At 40.8% G+C, this 17,857-nt stretch overlaps 1 long non-coding RNA gene across 7 annotated transcripts; it reads left to right on the top strand.

Moving 5' to 3' along the window:
* Positions 1-3,504: 3,504 nt before the first annotated feature.
* LOC119348803 lies at positions 3,505-8,310 on the top strand. Of its 7 annotated transcripts, none has more exons than XR_005169121.1 (7): positions 3,505-3,843; positions 4,002-4,089; positions 4,175-4,277; positions 4,571-4,704; positions 5,586-6,148; positions 7,092-7,212; positions 7,878-8,310. It is a non-coding gene; the product is annotated as an uncharacterized LOC119348803 (long non-coding RNA). The 7 variants fall into 7 exon arrangements; XR_005169119.1 differs by adding an exon at positions 4,354-4,385 and having other exon boundaries at positions 3,505-4,055; XR_005169120.1 differs by having other exon boundaries at positions 3,505-4,055; positions 7,972-8,310.
* Positions 8,311-17,857: the final 9,547 nt, after the last annotated feature.

Raw genomic sequence — 17,857 nt, 5'->3', positions numbered from 1 at the left:
AAAGTTACGCGGTGTTTGTACTCCGTTTGATATTGATTTCATGCGATGTAAAAAACAAGCAAAAAACAGTAACTGACACTGGGCACTGGGTCAATAGGTTAGTCCAAAAAATGATATAAAGTTGCTATAAAATGATTGTAAAATATCCAAGAATGATAAAATAACAACATGAATACTTCATGCATTATATATACATTGGAGACGTATCAGCATCCCAAGCTTAATTCCTACTCGTCCTCGAGTAGGTAAATGATAATTGAAATAATTTATGAAGTGTGAATGCAAGCAAAGTGCATAAGTTTGATCAATGACAATTTCAATCACTCTTCCTAGCATCATAACAACAATTCTTTCTCATAATATTTTTCATGTTATAGTAGCAACCAATTCACATGTTAAGGTTCAAACAATAAATTCTCTTAAAACTCAATAACCTATGTTCTTAGTCACCAAGCAATTGCAATTCAACTTATTCAACAGAGTCTAAGTAAGAGCTCCACATACTCAACCATCATATAGTCTTCTATGATTGCTAACACTCACCGCATACACATGAGCAAAATGTTTCAATTGGACACATAGAAAGATAGGGGCTTATAATTTTGCCTCCCAACGTATTCAACTTTGGGTGATGTCAACAATAATAACTCATGCTACCCTTATTCAGCTGGACATATGTGCCTAGATCTTTCCTCACCACATGATGCTTGCCAAAGGAGAAAAATAAAAAGGAATAGAGAGAAAAACTTTGACTCTTGCATGAAAGTAAATACATAAAAGTAAAAGATAGGCCCTTCGCAGAGGGAAGCAGAGGTTGCCATGCACTTATTTGTTTGTCTGCTCAACCCCTTAGTGCAAAAGAATGCCACATTATATTGCCCCTTATGATAGCAACCTTTATTATGCAGTCTGTCGCTTTTATTCTTTGCCATCACAAGTTCGTACAATGCTCAATTTTCTGTTACACTAAATGATCTAACACTTTTAGAAGCAATTTTTATTGCCTTATTGCACCGATGACAACTTACTAGAAGGATCTTGCTCAATCCTTAGGTAGGTATGGTGGACTCTTGAAAATAAGATTTGGGTTTAAGGGTTTTTGGATGCACAAGTAGTATCTCTACTTGGTGCAGAATTTTTGGCTAGCAAGGATGGGGGGCAAGCACCACATGTTGAAGGATCTATGACAATACAACTTCGATGTGAATATGAGCAAACATAAATCATTACGTTGTCTTCCTTGTCCAACCTCAACAATTTTGGCATATAATATTTTGATGGGGGCTCACAATCACAAAATATTTCCAAGATAGTATATTTGCATGTGAAAGTTCTCTTCCTTATACTAATTATTCGTGAATTGCTTGTATGACCAATATTGTGATTGTCAAGCTTCAAAAGATTTCACTTTTTAAACCCAATGTGAAGCTACCACTAGGCATGATATGATTTCAGCTTCATGACATTCAATTTATTCAGCAATTTACTCATAGGATATAAGTGAAGCTCAAGAGTAAATGACAAAATAATCCAAAAAGATATAAGTGAAGATCATGCGAGTAGTTAAGTAAATAGATAGCTATGTAAGGGCTTTCTCTTTATTTAAAATTTTCAGATCTAAGTACTTTATAGAACAGCAAGCAAAAACAAAATAAAATGACATTCCAAGGATATCACACATTATGTGAAGAAGCAAAAACTTAGGCTCAACCGATACTAACCGATAATTGTTGAAGAAGAAAGGTGGGATGCCTACCGGGGCATCCCCAAGCTTAGATGCTTGAGACTTTTTGAAATATTATTTTGGGATACCTTGGGCATCCCCAAGCTTGAGCTTTTGTGTCTCCTTAATTCCTTTTATATCACAGTTTCCCTAAATCTCAAAAACTACATCCACATAAAACTCAACGAGAACTCGTGAGATAAGTTAGTATAAACCAATGGAAAACCTTATCATTCTCTACTGTAGCAAATCACGAAAATTATTATTCAACATTGAATACTAAATTCCTCTGCATATTTAATAGTCCTATCCTCAAATAGAATCATCAAACAAGCAAACATATGCAAACAATGCAAACATAACAGCAATCTGCCAAACCAGTACAGTCTGTAAAGAATGCAAGATTCATCATACTTACCTAACTTGAAAAATTATGAGAAAAATACTAAACTGTAGAAAATTTATCAGAGCTTATTTTGCAAAACGTTTCAACAATTTATCGTATTCTGACTTTTCTAGGGAATTTTTGCAACATTGATAAACTTTCTGTTTTCAAACAGCAACAAGTATACTTGCAAAATAAGCATGGCAAAGGCTATCATTGCCACTTTTATATTGAAATAAAAGATGCAAAACATTATTCCAAATAGCAGCAAGAAAATCCTAGCAAAATAAATTGATGCTCCAAGCAAAACACATATCATGTGACGAATGAAAACATAGCTCAAAGTGAGGTTACCGATAATGTTGGAGACGAAAGAGGGGATGCCATCCGGGGCATCCCCAAGCTTAGTTGCTTGGATCTTCCTTGAATATTACCTTGGGGGTGCCTTGGGCATACCCAATCTTAGGGTCTTTTCACTCCTTATTCTCCTCATATCGACATCTCACCCAAAACTTGAAAACTTCAATCACACAAAACTTAACGGAACCTTGTGAGATAGGTTAGTATGATAAAGAGCAAACAATTTCACTTTAGGTACTATCAAAGACAAGATTCATAATTGTTTCCACAATTACTTCTGTAGCATATAATTTCCACAATTTATATTGAGCAATATAAGCCATAGAAACAATGAAACAAGCAAACTATGCATTGAAAACAAAATCTATCAAAAACAGAACAATCTGTAGTAATCTATACTCAAACCATACTTATGAAACTCCAACAATTATGAAATAAATTGGACCATGTGAGAAATTTGTGTATTAATCTTATGCAAAAAGAATCAACTCAAAAGCACTCTTATGTTAAAAATGAGAGCTATTTTCATGAGCGCAAGAGTTTTTGTTTTTCAGCAAGATCAAATCAACTATCACCCAACATGATCCCAAAGGCTTTACTTGGCACTTTATTGAAATAAAGACAATAAAACATGATTACTACAGTAGCCTAATCATGTGAACATACAAAAACAGTAGGTAAAAGTGTTGGGTTGTCTCCCAACAAGTGCTTTTCTTTAATGCCTTTTAGCTAGGCATGATGAGTTCAATGACGCTCGCATTTAAACCATTAAAGAGGCTAGCCAACTCGCATGGAGGAGGCTCCCCTAATTTGCACCTTCATTGGCCATTGGATCTTGGTCCAAACACGTTTTGGATGTTGGATCAGGACCCAGGTCTGTGTTATTACTTTTGACCGTATGGTTGTTTTTCCGCGTCCATGACTAGTGGGCTCGTCCGAGCTTTCTATTGGCTGGGTGAACTCCTAGCGGGTGCGAACGAGTGTATCCTCGCGCGCCGCATGTCTTCCTCTACCCCAAACCCTACACCCACCCCACCCCAATCCCTCCAACCGCCGCTGCCCCACCCATGTTTCCCCTCCACCCATCCTCTCTCTCCTCTCCTCCTTCCTTGTCCGCGCGCGCACATCACCTAGCGCTCACGCGCTCGGCTCCCGGACCAGCCGCCGCCGCACCGATGGGGCTTGTCCACCGCGGGTTTCCACGGGGAAGGAGCAGCGACCGGGGTAGGCCCCAGGTGGCGCACACTTCATGGGGAGGCAAGGAACTAGGAGGTGATGGGGTCAGATCTGGTGGTGCTGGGTCGGAGCTCGATCCCTCGCCTCCCGAACCAGCCGTCGCCACGCCGCTGGGGCTCGTCCGCCGTGGGTTTCCATGGTGAATCACCACAACAACAGCACACCTCCCTCCTTCCTCCTTGTCGCCAGAGCCGCCGCACCTCTCCTTCCTCATTGCTTGCACCCCTGCCGCGGCGCGCATCCCTCCCCTTTCGATCTAATTTCATTCTTGTTTCACATGTTGGTTTGGTTGGCAAGATACATTGCAGCGCCGACTGCAATAGCTAGGGTTGGCATTGGTGATGTCTGTAGGTATTTTCATCCTTGCCAGTCACACATTTCCTAGGTTTGGTCAATGTCTCTGGAGCTAATGTATTATCCTTTGATTTCTCCTATATTTTCCTTCCTGATTTTGTTTGATGATTTGCCAGGTTATGGGATTGGATCTCCCTTTTCTAAGATTCTTAGCTGATAAGTATATTGTGCGGAAAAGTCTCTACATAATGATGTTGTGCACATCCAAATCCAAGCAATGTAAGTGACCTAGCATTTCACTAGTGGTATGGTACATCTCATACAATTTCTGAATTCCAATACCGTTCCTGTGTAGCCGGATACTCCATGGGGCAAAGTTGAAGCTTTGTACATCACTTCTCTCCTTGTTTATTAATGTTTCTTCATGTTTGGCAGTGATATGGGGTTCCATGTACTTGATAGATGCATTCCTTATCTTTATGTGTTCCATCTATGTATATATGTTTCTGCCCACAAATGTATTTATGAGCTGACTCCATTTTGTACCGCTTTTTCTGTGGCAATTTGAAAAGGACCCTTCCATGGTGCTCAACCACCGTTCGATTTCGAGGGAGGATAGGAGACCCCGACGAAAACGAGCATCCTAGCAGCGAACCCAAGGATGCACGGTGATTACGCTAGGTCCATGCTCCAGTTCTTCTATTGGGTGAGATTCTTCACTCTTCTTGTCAAGGAAATGTTCATGTCTAGCTAGGTTCCTACAAAGGGGAATCTTTTTGTTTCTTCAGTTGACCAGATGCTCGGATCTAGCTGGGCTTTCATATAGAAATTTTGTCCTCTTTTTAAGTTTGTTGGGTACCTCAGCTTAGTTTCTGCAAAGTGGATTTTTGTTTGTTACTGCCCAGGAGATGCTCTCGGATCTAGCTATATTCCTAGAAGTTTTTTGTCGGCTTTCTTAGTTTGTTTGGTACCTAGATCTTTCCTCGTCGAGAAGGGGATAGATTTGTCTTGGAGCTCCTTTTCTCTTTATAGAGGATTCTTTTGTTCCTTTGCTTGATTTGGTGCCTGGCGTGGGTAATGGGGACAGGCGACCACGGGTGGATTTTGGGGAGGCGCCAAGATGAGCTTCCCCATCGCTCTTCATCTCTCTCTCTAAACACATCTATGCAAGATTTCTGTAGCGCAAATGCCCCCGTACCATGTAAGCATTCCCGTTCCCTTTTCATTGTCATGGAAAGACATGGATTGGAGGTGGTGCCATTCATCAGTAGATATTCAACCATTGCCATTCCCTTCTCAACATCACAAGAGGATACCTCTGTACCTAATGCACACCATTAGTTTGATATCTATTGTATTAGTGCAATTACTTGTACAGACCATTGTTTGGTGTGCAGGGAGCCCTTCTAATTGGTGATCTATGTGTGTTTTCTTTTCTTTCTATGCTGTAGCAGCCTAGCAGGCATGGTTTAACCATAGGATTCCAGTTACTCTATGTTTTGGGTGTCAATTAAATAGGCCGTTTTAGGCTATGCCTTACATTCTTTTCATACTCTGCCAATTAATAGCATCCATTTTAAACCACAGGCTACTCCCCCAATGGTGAATATCCCCTACAGAATGGTGCTGGATGTCCTTTTAGAATCTTTGGGCCTGCCAGTGGCTGAGTATCGAACCAAAGCATGCAAGGGTGGTTTGAAGTTACAAAGAACCCCATTTTCGTTCAGATATGCACGCCTTTTTGTGATCCAAAGTCTTTGCATTTAGGTTTATATTATTGATTTGGGTTTAGTTGTGTAGATCAAAACTGTAATCTTACATGTAGATTGGATAGATTAATTCTCACTTTGAGGACTCTATTTTTTTCATCGGAATGTTTTTTCATGTGGCCCAAGAACTTCGCTATGATGTTTTTCAAGTGCCTTTCCATGTCTTCTTATTTTGCTAATTCAGAGTCGAGTAGAGATATCATACTCCACCCTTTCTTCTGTTGTAAATAATTATCCATCCTACTTCATTGTCTTAGTATTTGTATAGATAACACTCACTATTCCTTTGTTCTGTCAGGCGTTCGCTCAATCCATGTGCTTGGGATTTTTTTGATTGTTGGACCTCAAAGCTGATGCAATAGTGCACGAACTTGCCAAAAGGTACACATTGACTTGGTTACTACATCTAAATCAATAAAAGAGTTTCTGATTAACCTATGAGAGGTTGTTAAGTACCTAAGAGATCACATTGAATGGTTTATTGGCCTAATAAGTTCTATTTGAGCGTAAAACTAATAAGCATGTCCAAGGATGCATCTTTTTTTATCAGTTATGACAAGAGTGTAAATACCATTGATGCTTGGTATAGAACAATTAACAAAACACTAAGTTGATGATCAGTATTTTGGTGTTTCTTATTGTTTATCTTGGTCTCCACTGTTTATCTTGATTTACAATGCTGAAGGTGGCTGAAATGCACACTAATTGGCGTTATGTTCCGATTTATGGTTCTGCCACATTAAAGATTGATATATAATAATTGTATATGAAAATAAAGTCCTTTGCTATGCAAATAACACTTGGTTTAAATCGGGAACTCGTGCCAAGGATTGAGTCATAGCTTTTGTATGCGTCCCTATCACTATCACTCATGCTTTTGTTTTTGATACAGATCTGCAAATGGTAGGCATTCTTATGCGTATCCGCTTCACTCTTCTTCCTTACATGACATGCAAGGTTATCATTAGTTTAGATTAAAGCAATTGTTGTGATCAGGCAGAGCATCAACATTTGAGATACAAATATAGACGCACTAGAAAACCCATGCATATAATTTGATGGCAAAGAGACCAGAGAACACATGAATGATGTTATCTTGATGATGGTGCCTTAAACTACTACACCTAGCGTATTTCAAATGCAATACCTGCCAATCTGGATCTACCGAAATTCTCCTATATAGTTATACACCTCAGGCTTCAACAATTTTACTTGCAAATACACTAACCATTAATTAACAATGACAATATGGATGCTCTTATCTTAGAATATGCTCTAAAACCTGAAAAATATGATAATGAACCTATCTCATCCTTACCACCAGGACACTCTGTTTATCAGGGTCATTTCAATTTTCAAGTGTCATCAGTGATACATGGATGGATGGTGTCGTCACTGCTCCGCTGCCCCATGTTTTGGTTGTTTTGGTCCACGGTCGAGGCAAGGTTAGATTTGTTCTGATTGCTAGCCAGTTTGTGGGGTTTTCCTTTGGATCTCATTGTAAAAAATGTGGTTTTAATACAGTTTATACCGCAATATCCTGCTGGTTTGTTTCATGCTTGATTGAGTGCTCATGTGCCATTGGTTCATATCCATGTTTGTAAAGGCTTTATTGCTCCATTAACATGACTTTCTTTAGTTAAATGTGGTTCTAACCTGGTTTGTAAAGAAATATCAATGTTGAATACCATGATCCCGTTGGTTAGGTGCGCTTCTAATCTGAATTGTGGTTGCTGAGTGCCTTCTTTTTTACTACCTTTCATTGGTGTATATGCAAGCTATAGAGGTTTCTTGAACAATCTAGTTATAGCTTTATTCTCTTATTTTCTTGCTCATGCCATGTTGTTTTAGTTACCAGAAATATAAACAGGCCATGTGAAAATAAGCAAGCTTCTTATTGGGATATATTTTTGTGACACTGTGTTTTGTACAACAAAAGCTTTTTCCTGCTATGTAAATAACATTTCGTGTCCAAAATCTTACTGAACTCACGGTTTGTTACCTATATTACTGGTTTGCATGCTTTAAGAAGGTGATTATAACATGTTTGCATTCATATCTCTGGACATCTGCGATGATTTTTTTGTTAATTGCTCATGCCTTATTTTAGAAAACCAAATCTGCACACCATGTCAATATGCTTCATGATGAAACCACTTGCTTTCATATGTATTGGACTACTGCATCATTGTCTTCGTCAACAGGAGGACGAAATCAGTAGTAGCACCAACCGGCCAGTGAGGAAGGCTGCTCGGATCTGCTGACGTGCCCATATGCCACTTCCATAGGGCTTTTCGGCCACTTAGAGAACTTCTGGTGGCCATAAGCAATCTTAGTTGCTCACTGTGATAATCTGAATGTATGCAGTTTCCCTGTTTGCATGTGTGCTTTGGTGTCTTTCCTGGTATATTCTCAGTCTATGGAATGGTCATATTAGGCATGTAGTTTATTTTAATTTCTGTATAAAAGCTTGGTACCAACATACAAATATGATTATTTTTTCAATTTCTCAGTGTGGTAACCATATTTTCAACTAAAAAAAATGCTTCCTTAACTGGTCTATACATATTATACAAATATCATTTTTTCAAACTCAGATTCCTTGCATGATTAACATATTATTTTTAATATAGCATGATTTAACACATGTGCTTTATACTACCAATATCGATATGTCCTTGCAAAATGAAACTATTTTCATCGACAACATGGCTTTAACGGGTCTCTGCGCCATTTGGCGCAACGGGTCAACTAGTAAAAGATAAAGATTGAAACATAACAAGAGCATCATGAAGCATATGAATAGCACATTTAAGCCTAACCCGCTTCCTATGCATAGGGATTTTGTGAGCAAATAATTCATGGGAACAAGAATCAACTATCATAGGAAGGCAAAACAAGTATAACTTCAAAATTTTGAACACATAGAGAGGAAACGTGATATTATTGCAATTCCTACAAGCATATGCTCCTCCCTCATAATAATTTTCAGTAGCATCATGAATGAATTCAACAATATAGCTATCACATAAAGCATTCTTTTTATGATACATAAGCATAGAAAATTTATTACTCTCCACACAAGCAAACTTATTCTCATGAATAGTAGTGGGATCAAACTCAACAAAATAACTATCATGTGATTGAAAATTAAAATCATGATGACAAGTTCCATGGTTATCATTATTCTTTATAGCATACATGTCATCACCATAATCATCATAGATAGGAGGCATGCTTTCATCATAATAAATTTTCTCATCAAAACTTGGGGGACTGAAAATATCATCTTCATCAAACATAGCATCCCCAAGCTTGTAGCTTTGCATATCATCAAGATCATGGATATTCAAAGAATTCATACTAACAATATTGCCATCATGCTCATCATTCATGCCAATCATTTTATTAAATTCTTCTTCCATCAATTGAGCACAATTTTCCGAACCATCATTTTCAAGAAAGATATAATAAAGATGATCAATAATATGATGCAACCTTAATTCCATTTTTTGTAGTTTTCTTATATAAACCAAACTAGTGATAAAACAAGAAACTAAAATATTCAGTTGCAAGATCTAAAGATATACCTTCAAGCACTCACCTCCCCGGCAACGACACCAGAAAAGAGCTTCGTTGGCGGGATGTGAGTGCCGTTTTCCTAACCTCCCCGGCAACGGCGCCAGAAAAGAGCTTGATGTCTACTATGCAACTTTATTCTTGTAGACACGTGTTGGGCCTCCAAGCGCAGAGTTTTGTAGGATAGTAGCAATTTTCCCTCAAGTGGATGACCTATGATTTATTAATCCGTGAGAGGTGTAGGATGAAGATGGTCTCTCTCAAACGACCCTGCAACCAAATACAAGAAATCTCTTGTGTCCCCAACACACCCAATACAATGGAAAATTGTATAGGTACACTAGTTCGGCGAAGAGATGGTGATAAAAGTGTAATATGGATGGTAGAAATATATTTTTATAATCTGAATAAATAAAAACAGCAAGGTAGCAAATAGTAAACGGGCACAAAAATGGTGTTGCAATGCTTAAATATGAGGCCTAGGGTCCGTACTTTCGCTAGTGCAACCTCTCAACAATGCTAACATAGTTGGATCATATGATTATCCCTCAAAGTGCAATAAAGAATCACTCCCGAGTTCCTATTAGCGGAGAATAAAATATAGGAATTGTTTGTAGGTCACGAAACCACCTCAAAGCTATTCTTTCCATTCAATCTATTCAAGAGTTCGTACTAAAATAACATAAAGCTATTTTTTCCATTCGATCTATCCTAGAGTTCGTACTAGAATAACACCAAAGCAAATTCATATTCATAATACCCAATCCACACAAAGAACTATAAAGAGACCCCAAAGTTTCCGTCGGAGAAAAACGTGCATCAACCCCTATGCATAGATTACCCCAATATCACCGCAGGAATCCCCTAGTTGAATGCCATAACACATATCAAGTGAATCAATAAGATACCTCATGGTCACCTCAAGTATTCATATTGCAAGACATATATCATATTTTCTCATCTCTGAATATTCAATCTGACAAGACAAAACTTTGAAGGGTAAAGATTCAATTCATCATAACAAGAGTATACAGGGGAGAAACATCATATGATCCGACTATATTAACAAAGCCCATGATATAGATCACGAGAGAGAGAGAGAGAGAGAGAGAGAGAGAGAGATCAAACATATAGCTACTGGTACAAACCCTCAGCCCGAGGGTGGACTACTCCCTCCTCATCGTGGTGGCCGCCCGGATGATGAAGATGGCCACCGGAGATGATTCCCCCCTCCGGTAGGGTGCCGAAACGGTGCCTAGATTGGTTTTCGTGGATACAGAGGCCTTGCAGCGATGGAACTTCTGATCTAGGTCAACCCCAAGGGTTTCATAATATTTGGGAATTTATAGTGCAAAGAAGGGGTGCGGGAGGCCATTGAGGTGGGCACAACGCACCTGGGCGCGCTAGAGGGCCCTGGCGCCCTAGTGGGTTGTGCCCCGCTCGGGGCACCCCCAGGTGTAGCTTAGGCCCATTGGGATCCTTATGGTCCAGAAAAAATCTCCAAAAAGTTACGTGGTGTTTGGACTCCGTTTGATATTGATTTCTTGCTATGTAAAAAACAAGCAAAAAACAACAACTGACACTGGGCACCGGGTCAATAGGGTAGTCCAAAAAAATGATATAAAGTTGCTATAAAATGATTGTAAAACATCCAAGAATGATAAAATAATATCATGAATACTTCATAAATTATAGATACATTGGAGACGTATCAGGGTCAAGGGAGAGTTCCGTCAGCACGACAGCGTGGTGACGGTGTTGATGATGTGATCCACGCAGGGCTTTGCTTAAGCACTACGACGTTATGACCGGAGGAGTAAACTGTGGAAGCGGGCACTGCACACGGCTAAGAGAAATCTTGGTGTGCCTTTGGGGTGCCCCCTGCCCACGTATATAAAGGAGGGAGGGAGGAGGCGGCCGGCTTAGAGGGGGCGCACCAAGGGGGAGTCCTACTAGGACTCCCAGTCCTAGTAGGATTCCCCCTTCCTTTCCGGAGTAGGAGAAGGGGGAAGGAGGGAGAGAGAGAGGGAGAAGGAAAGGGGGGCACCCTCCCCTAGTCCAATTCGGTTTTGGCTAGGGGGGCGCGCGCCACCTCCTGGCCGCCGGCCTCCTCTTTCCACTAAGGCCCATGAAGGCCCAATACTCCTCCCGGGGGGTTCCAGAACCTCCTGGTACTCCGAAAAATGTCCGAACCTCTCCGAAACTTTTCTGGTGTCCGAACATAACCTTCCAATATATCAATCTTTACCTCTAGACCATTTAGAGACTCCTCGTGATGTCTGTGATCTCATCTGAGACTCCAAACAAACTTCGTTCATCAAAAACACATAACTCATAATACAAATCGTCATCAAACGTTAAGCGTGTGGACCCTACGGGTTCGAGAACTATGTAGACATGATCTAGACACATCTCCGATCAATAACCAATAGCGGAACCTAGATGCTCATATTGGTTGCTACATATTCTACGAAGATCTTTATCGGTCAAACCGCACAACAACATACGTTGTTCCCTTTGTCATCGGTATGTTACTTGCCCGAGATTCGATCGTCGGTATCATCATACCTAGTTCAATCTCGTTACCGGCAAGTCTCTTTACTCATTCTGTAATGCTTCATCCCGCAACTAACTCATTAGTCACATTGCTTGCAAGGCTTATAGTGATGAGCATTACCGAGAGAGCCTAGAGATACCTCTCTGATACACGGAGTGACAAATTCTATTCTCGATCTATGCCAACCCAACAAACACCTTTGAAGACACCTGTAGAGCATATTTATAATCGCCCAATTATGTTGTGATGTTTGATAGCACACAAGGTGTTCTTCCGGTATTCGGGAGTTGCATAATCTCATAGTCAAAGGGACATGTATAAGTCATGAAGAAAGCAATAGCAATAAAACTTAACGATCATTATGCTAAGCTAACGGATGGGTCTTGTCCACCACATCATTTTGTAATGATGTGTTCCCATTCATCAAATGACAACACATGTCTATGGTTAGGAAACATAACCATCTTTTATTAACGAGCTTGTCAAGTAGAGGCATACTAGGGACATTATGTTTTTTCTATGTATTCACACATGTACTAAGTTTCCGGTTAATACCATTCTAGCATGAATAATAAACATTTATCATGATATAAGGAAATATAAATAACAACTTTATTATTGCCTCTAGGGCATATTTCCTTCGGTCTCCCACTTGCACTAGAGTCAATAATCTAGTTCACACCAGCATGTGATTTAACACCAATAGTTCACATATGTATGTGATTAGCATCCATAGTTCACATCACCATGTGACCAGCACCCAAAGGGTTTACTAGAGTCAATAATCTAGTTCACATCGCTATGTGATTAGCACCCAAAGAGTACTAAGATGTGATCATGTTTTGCTCATGAGAGAATTTTAGCCAACGGGTCTGATACATTCAGAGCCGTATGTATTTTGCAAATTTTCTAGTTTTACAATGCTCAGCATGGAGCTACTCTAGCTAATTGCTCCCAATTTTAATATGTATCCAAATTGAGACTAAGAGTCATCTAGATCGGTGTAAAAGCTTGCATTGACGTAACTCTTTACGATGAACTCTTTATCACCTCCATAACCGAGAAATGTTTCCTTAGTCATCTAAAGATAATTTTGACCTGCTATTGATACGTCCATTTTGCATCATGCTTTTATATCAATATTTATTGCATTATGGGCTGTTATTACCCATTATATCTCAATACTTATGGCTATTCTCTCTTATTTTACAAGGTTTACCATGAAGAGGGGGAATGCCGACAGCTGGAATTCTGGCTGGAAAAGGAGCAAACGTTGGGAACCTATTCTGCACAACTCCAAAAGACCTGAGACTCCACGAAACAACTTTTTGGAATTATTAAGGAATTATGAGCAAAAGAAATAGGCCAGGGGGGCCACACCCTATCCAGGAGACAGGAGGGCGCCCCCCTAGGGGCGCGCCCCCTATCTCCTGGGCCCCCTGGCGGGCCTCCGGCGTCCATCTTCTGCTATATGAAGGGTTTTGTCCTCGAAAAATTCGTGGGCAAGCTTACGAGACGAAACTCCGCCGCCACGAGGCGGAACCTTGGCGGAATCAATCTAGGGCTCTGGCAGAGCTATTCTGTCGGGGACACTTCCCTCCGGGAGGGGGAAATCATCACCAACGATCCTCTCATCGCGAGGGGGTCAATCTCCATCAACATCTTCACCAGCACCAACTCATCTCAAACCCTATTTCATCTCTTGTATCCAATCTTGTATCCAAAACCACAAATTGGTACCTGTGGGTTGCTAGTAGTGTTGATTACTCCTTGTAGTTGATACTTATTGGTTTACTTGGTGGAAGATCATATGTTCAGATCCTTCATGCATATTATTACACCTTTGATTATGAACATGAATATGCTTTGTGAGTAGTTACGTTTGTTCCTGAGGACATGGGTGAAGTCTTGCTATTAGTAGTCATGTGAATTTGGTATTCGTTTGATATTTTGATGAGATGTATGTTGTCTCTCCTCTAGTGGTGTTATGTGAACGTCGACTACATGACACTTCACCATTATTTGGGCCTAGAGGAAGGCATAGGGAAGTAATAAGTGTTGGGGAATGTAGTAATTTCAAAAAAATTCCTACGCACACGCAAGATCATGGTGATGGCATAGCAACGAGAGGGGAGAGTGTTGTCCACGTACCCTCGTAGACCGTAAGTGGAAGTGTTAGCACAACGCGGTTGATGTAGTAGTACGTCTTCACGATCCGACCGATCCAAGCACCGAACGTACGGCACCTCCGAGTTCAGCACACGTTCAGCTCGATGACGATCCCCGGGCTCCGATCCAGCAAAGCTTCGGGGATGAGTTCCGTCAGCACGACGGCGTGGTGATGATGATGATGTTCTACCGGTGCAAGGCTTCGCCTAAACTCCACGATGATATGACCGAGGTGGAATATGGTGGAGGGGGCACCGCACACGGCTAAGGAACGATCCGTAGATCAACTTGTGTGTTATGGGGTGCCCCCTTGCTCCAGTATATAAAGGAGGGAGGGGGAGGTGCAGCCGGCCCCCTTGGGGTGCGCCTGGAGGAGTCCTACTCCCACCGGGAGTAGGACTCCCCCCTCTTGCCTTGGTGGAGAAGGAAAGGGGGGAGGGGAAAGAGGAAAGGGGGGCGCCTCCCCCCTTCCTTGTCCTATTCGGACTAGGGGGGGAGGGGGCACGCAGCCTGCCCTGGCCAGCCCTCCTCTTCTCCCTCATGGCCCACTAAGGCCCATTAACCCCCGGGAGGGTTCCGGTAACCCCCCGGTGTTCCGGTAAAATCCCGATTTCACCCGGAACCTTTCCGATGTCCAAACATAGGCTTCCAATATATCAATCTTTATGTCTCGACCATTTTGAGACTCCTCGTCATGTCCGTGATCACATCCGGAACTCCGAACAAACTTCGATACATCAAAACTTATAAACTCATAATAAAACTGTCATCGTAACGTTAAGCGTGCGGACCCTACGGGTTCGAGAACTATGTAGACATGACCTAGAACTATTCTCGGTCAATAACCAATAGCGGAACCTGGATGCCCATATTGGTTCCTACATATTCTACGAAGATCTTTATCGGTCAAACCGCATAACAACATACATTGTTCCCTTTGTCATCGGTATGTTACTTGCCCGAGATTTGATCGTCGGTATCCAATACCTAGTTCAATCTCGTTACCGGCAAGTCTCTTTACTCGTTCCATAATGCATCATCCCGTAACCAACTCATTTGGTCACATTGCTTGCAAGGCTTATAATGATGTGCATTACCGAGAGGGCCCAGAGATACCTCTCCGACAATCGGAGTGACAAAACCTAATCTCAAAATATGCCAACTCAACATGTACCTTCGGAGACACCTGTAGTACTCCTTTATAATCACCCAGTTACGTTGTGACGTTTGGTAGTACCCAAAGTGTTCCTTCGGTAAATGGGAGTTGCATAATTCTCATAGTTACAGGAACATGTATAAGTCATGAAGAAAGCAATAGCAATATACTAAACGATCAAGTGCTAGGCTAACGGAATGGGTCATGTCAATCACATCATTCTCCTAATGATGTGATCCCATTAATCAAATGACAACACATGTCTATGGTTAGGAAACATAACCATCTTTGATTAACGAGCTAGTCAAGTAGAGGCATACTAGTGACTATATGTTTGTCTATGTATTCACACATGTATCATGTTTCCGGTTAATACAATTCTAGCATGAATAATAAACATTTATCATGATATGAGGAAATAAATAATAACTTTATTATTGCCTCTAGGGCATATTTCCTTCAGTCTCCCACTTGCACTAGAGTCAATAATCTAGATTACATAGTAATGATTCTAACACCCATGGAGTCTTGGTGCTGATCATGTTTTGCTCGTGATAGTGGCTTAGTCAACGGGTCTGCAACATTCAGATCCGTATGTATCTTGCAAATCTCTATGTCTCCCACTTGGACTTGGTCCCGAATGGAATTGAAGCGTCTCTTGATGTGCTTGGTCCTCTTGTGAAATCTGGATTCCTTTGCCAAGGCAATTGCACCAGTATTGTCACAGAAGATTTTCATTGGTCCCGATGCACTAGGTATGACACCTAGATCGGAAATGAACTCCTTCATCCAGACTCCTTCATTTGCTGCTTCCGAAGTAGCTATGTACTCCGCTTCACATGTAGATCCCGCCACGACGCTTTGTTTAGAACTACACCAACTTACAGCTCCACCGTTTAATAAAAACACATATCCGGTTTGCGATTTAGAATCGTCCGGATCAGTGTCAAAGCTTGCATCGACGTAACCATTTACGACTAGATCTTTGTCACCTCCATATACGAGAAACATATCCTTAGTCCTTTTCAGGTATTTCAGGATGTTCTTGACCGCTGTCCAGTGATCCACTCCTGGATTACTTTGGTACCTTCCTGCCAAGCTTATTGCTAAGCATACGTCAGGTCTGGTACACAGCATTGCATACATGATAGAGCCTATGGCTGAAGCATAGGGAACAACTTTCATTTTCTCTCTATCTTCTGCTGTGGTCGGGCATTGAGTTTGACTCAACTTCACACCTTGTAGTACGGGCAAGAACCCTTTCTTTGCCTGATTCATTTTGAACTTTTTCAAAATTTTATCAAGTTATGTGCTTTGTGAAAGTCCTATTAAGCGTCTTGATCTATATCTATAGATCTTGATGCCCAATATGTAAGCAGCTTCACCGAGGTCTTTCATTGAAAAAATTTTATTCAAGTATCCCTTTATGCTATCCAGAAATTCTATATCATTTCCAATTAATAATATGTCATCTACATATAATATCAGAAATGCTACAGAGCTCCCACTCACTTTCTTGTAAATACAGGCTTCTCCAAAAGTCTGTATAAAACCATATGCTTTGATCACACTATCAAAGCGTTTATTCCAACTCCAAGATGCTTGCACCAGTCCATAAATGGAACGCTGGAGCTTGCACACTTTGTTAGCACCTTTTGGATCTACAAAACCTTCTGGCTGCATCATATACAACTCTTCTTCCAGAAATCCATTCAAGAATGCAGTTTTGACATCCATTTGCCAAATTTCATAATTATGAAATGCAGCAATAGCTAACATGATTCGGACAGACTTAAGCATTGCTACGGGTGAGAAAGTCTCATCGTAGTCAACCCCTTGAACTTGTCGAAAACCTTTCGCAACAAGTCGAGCTTTATAGACAATTATATTACCATCAGTGTCAGTCTTCTTCTTAAAAATCCATTTATTCTCAATGGCTTGCCGATCATCGGGCAAGTCAACCAAAGTCCATACTTTGTTTTCATACATGGATCCCATCTCAGATTTCATGGCCTCTAGCCATTTTGCGGAATCTGGGCTCATCATCGCTTCCTCATAGTTCGTAGGTTCATCATGGTCAAGCAACATGACTTCCAGAATTGGATTACCGTACCACTCTGGTGCGGATCTTATTCTGGTAGACCTACGAGGTTCAGTAGAAACTTGATCTGAAGTTTCATGATCAATATCATTAGCTTCCTCACTCATTGGTGTAGTTGTCACAGGAACCGGTTCTTGTGATGAACTACTTTCCAATAAGGGAGTAGATATAGTTATCTCATCAAGTTCTACTTTCCTCCCACTCACTTCTTTCGAGAGAAACTCCTTCTCTAGAAAGGATCCGATTGTAGCAACGAAAATCTTGCCCTCATATCTGTGATAGAAGGTGTACCCAATAGTCTCTTTTGGGTATCCTATGAAGACACATTTCTCCGATTTGGGTTCGAGCTTATCTGGTTGAAGTTTCTTCACATAAGCATCGCAGCCCCAAACTTTAAGAAACGACAACTTTGGTTTCTTGCCAAACCACAGTTCATAAGGCGTCGTCTTAACGGATTTTGATGGTGCCCTATTTAACGTGAATGCGGCCGTCTCTAAAGCATAACCCCAAAACGATAGCGGTAAATCA

The sequence above is a fragment of the Triticum dicoccoides genome, chromosome 1B (genome assembly GCF_002162155.2).
Source record: "Triticum dicoccoides isolate Atlit2015 ecotype Zavitan chromosome 1B, WEW_v2.0, whole genome shotgun sequence".
Lineage (NCBI taxonomy): Eukaryota > Viridiplantae > Streptophyta > Magnoliopsida > Poales > Poaceae > Triticum > Triticum dicoccoides.
Note: the sequence above shows the minus strand (reverse complement) of the source record. Positions and strands in the feature narration are given on the sequence as shown.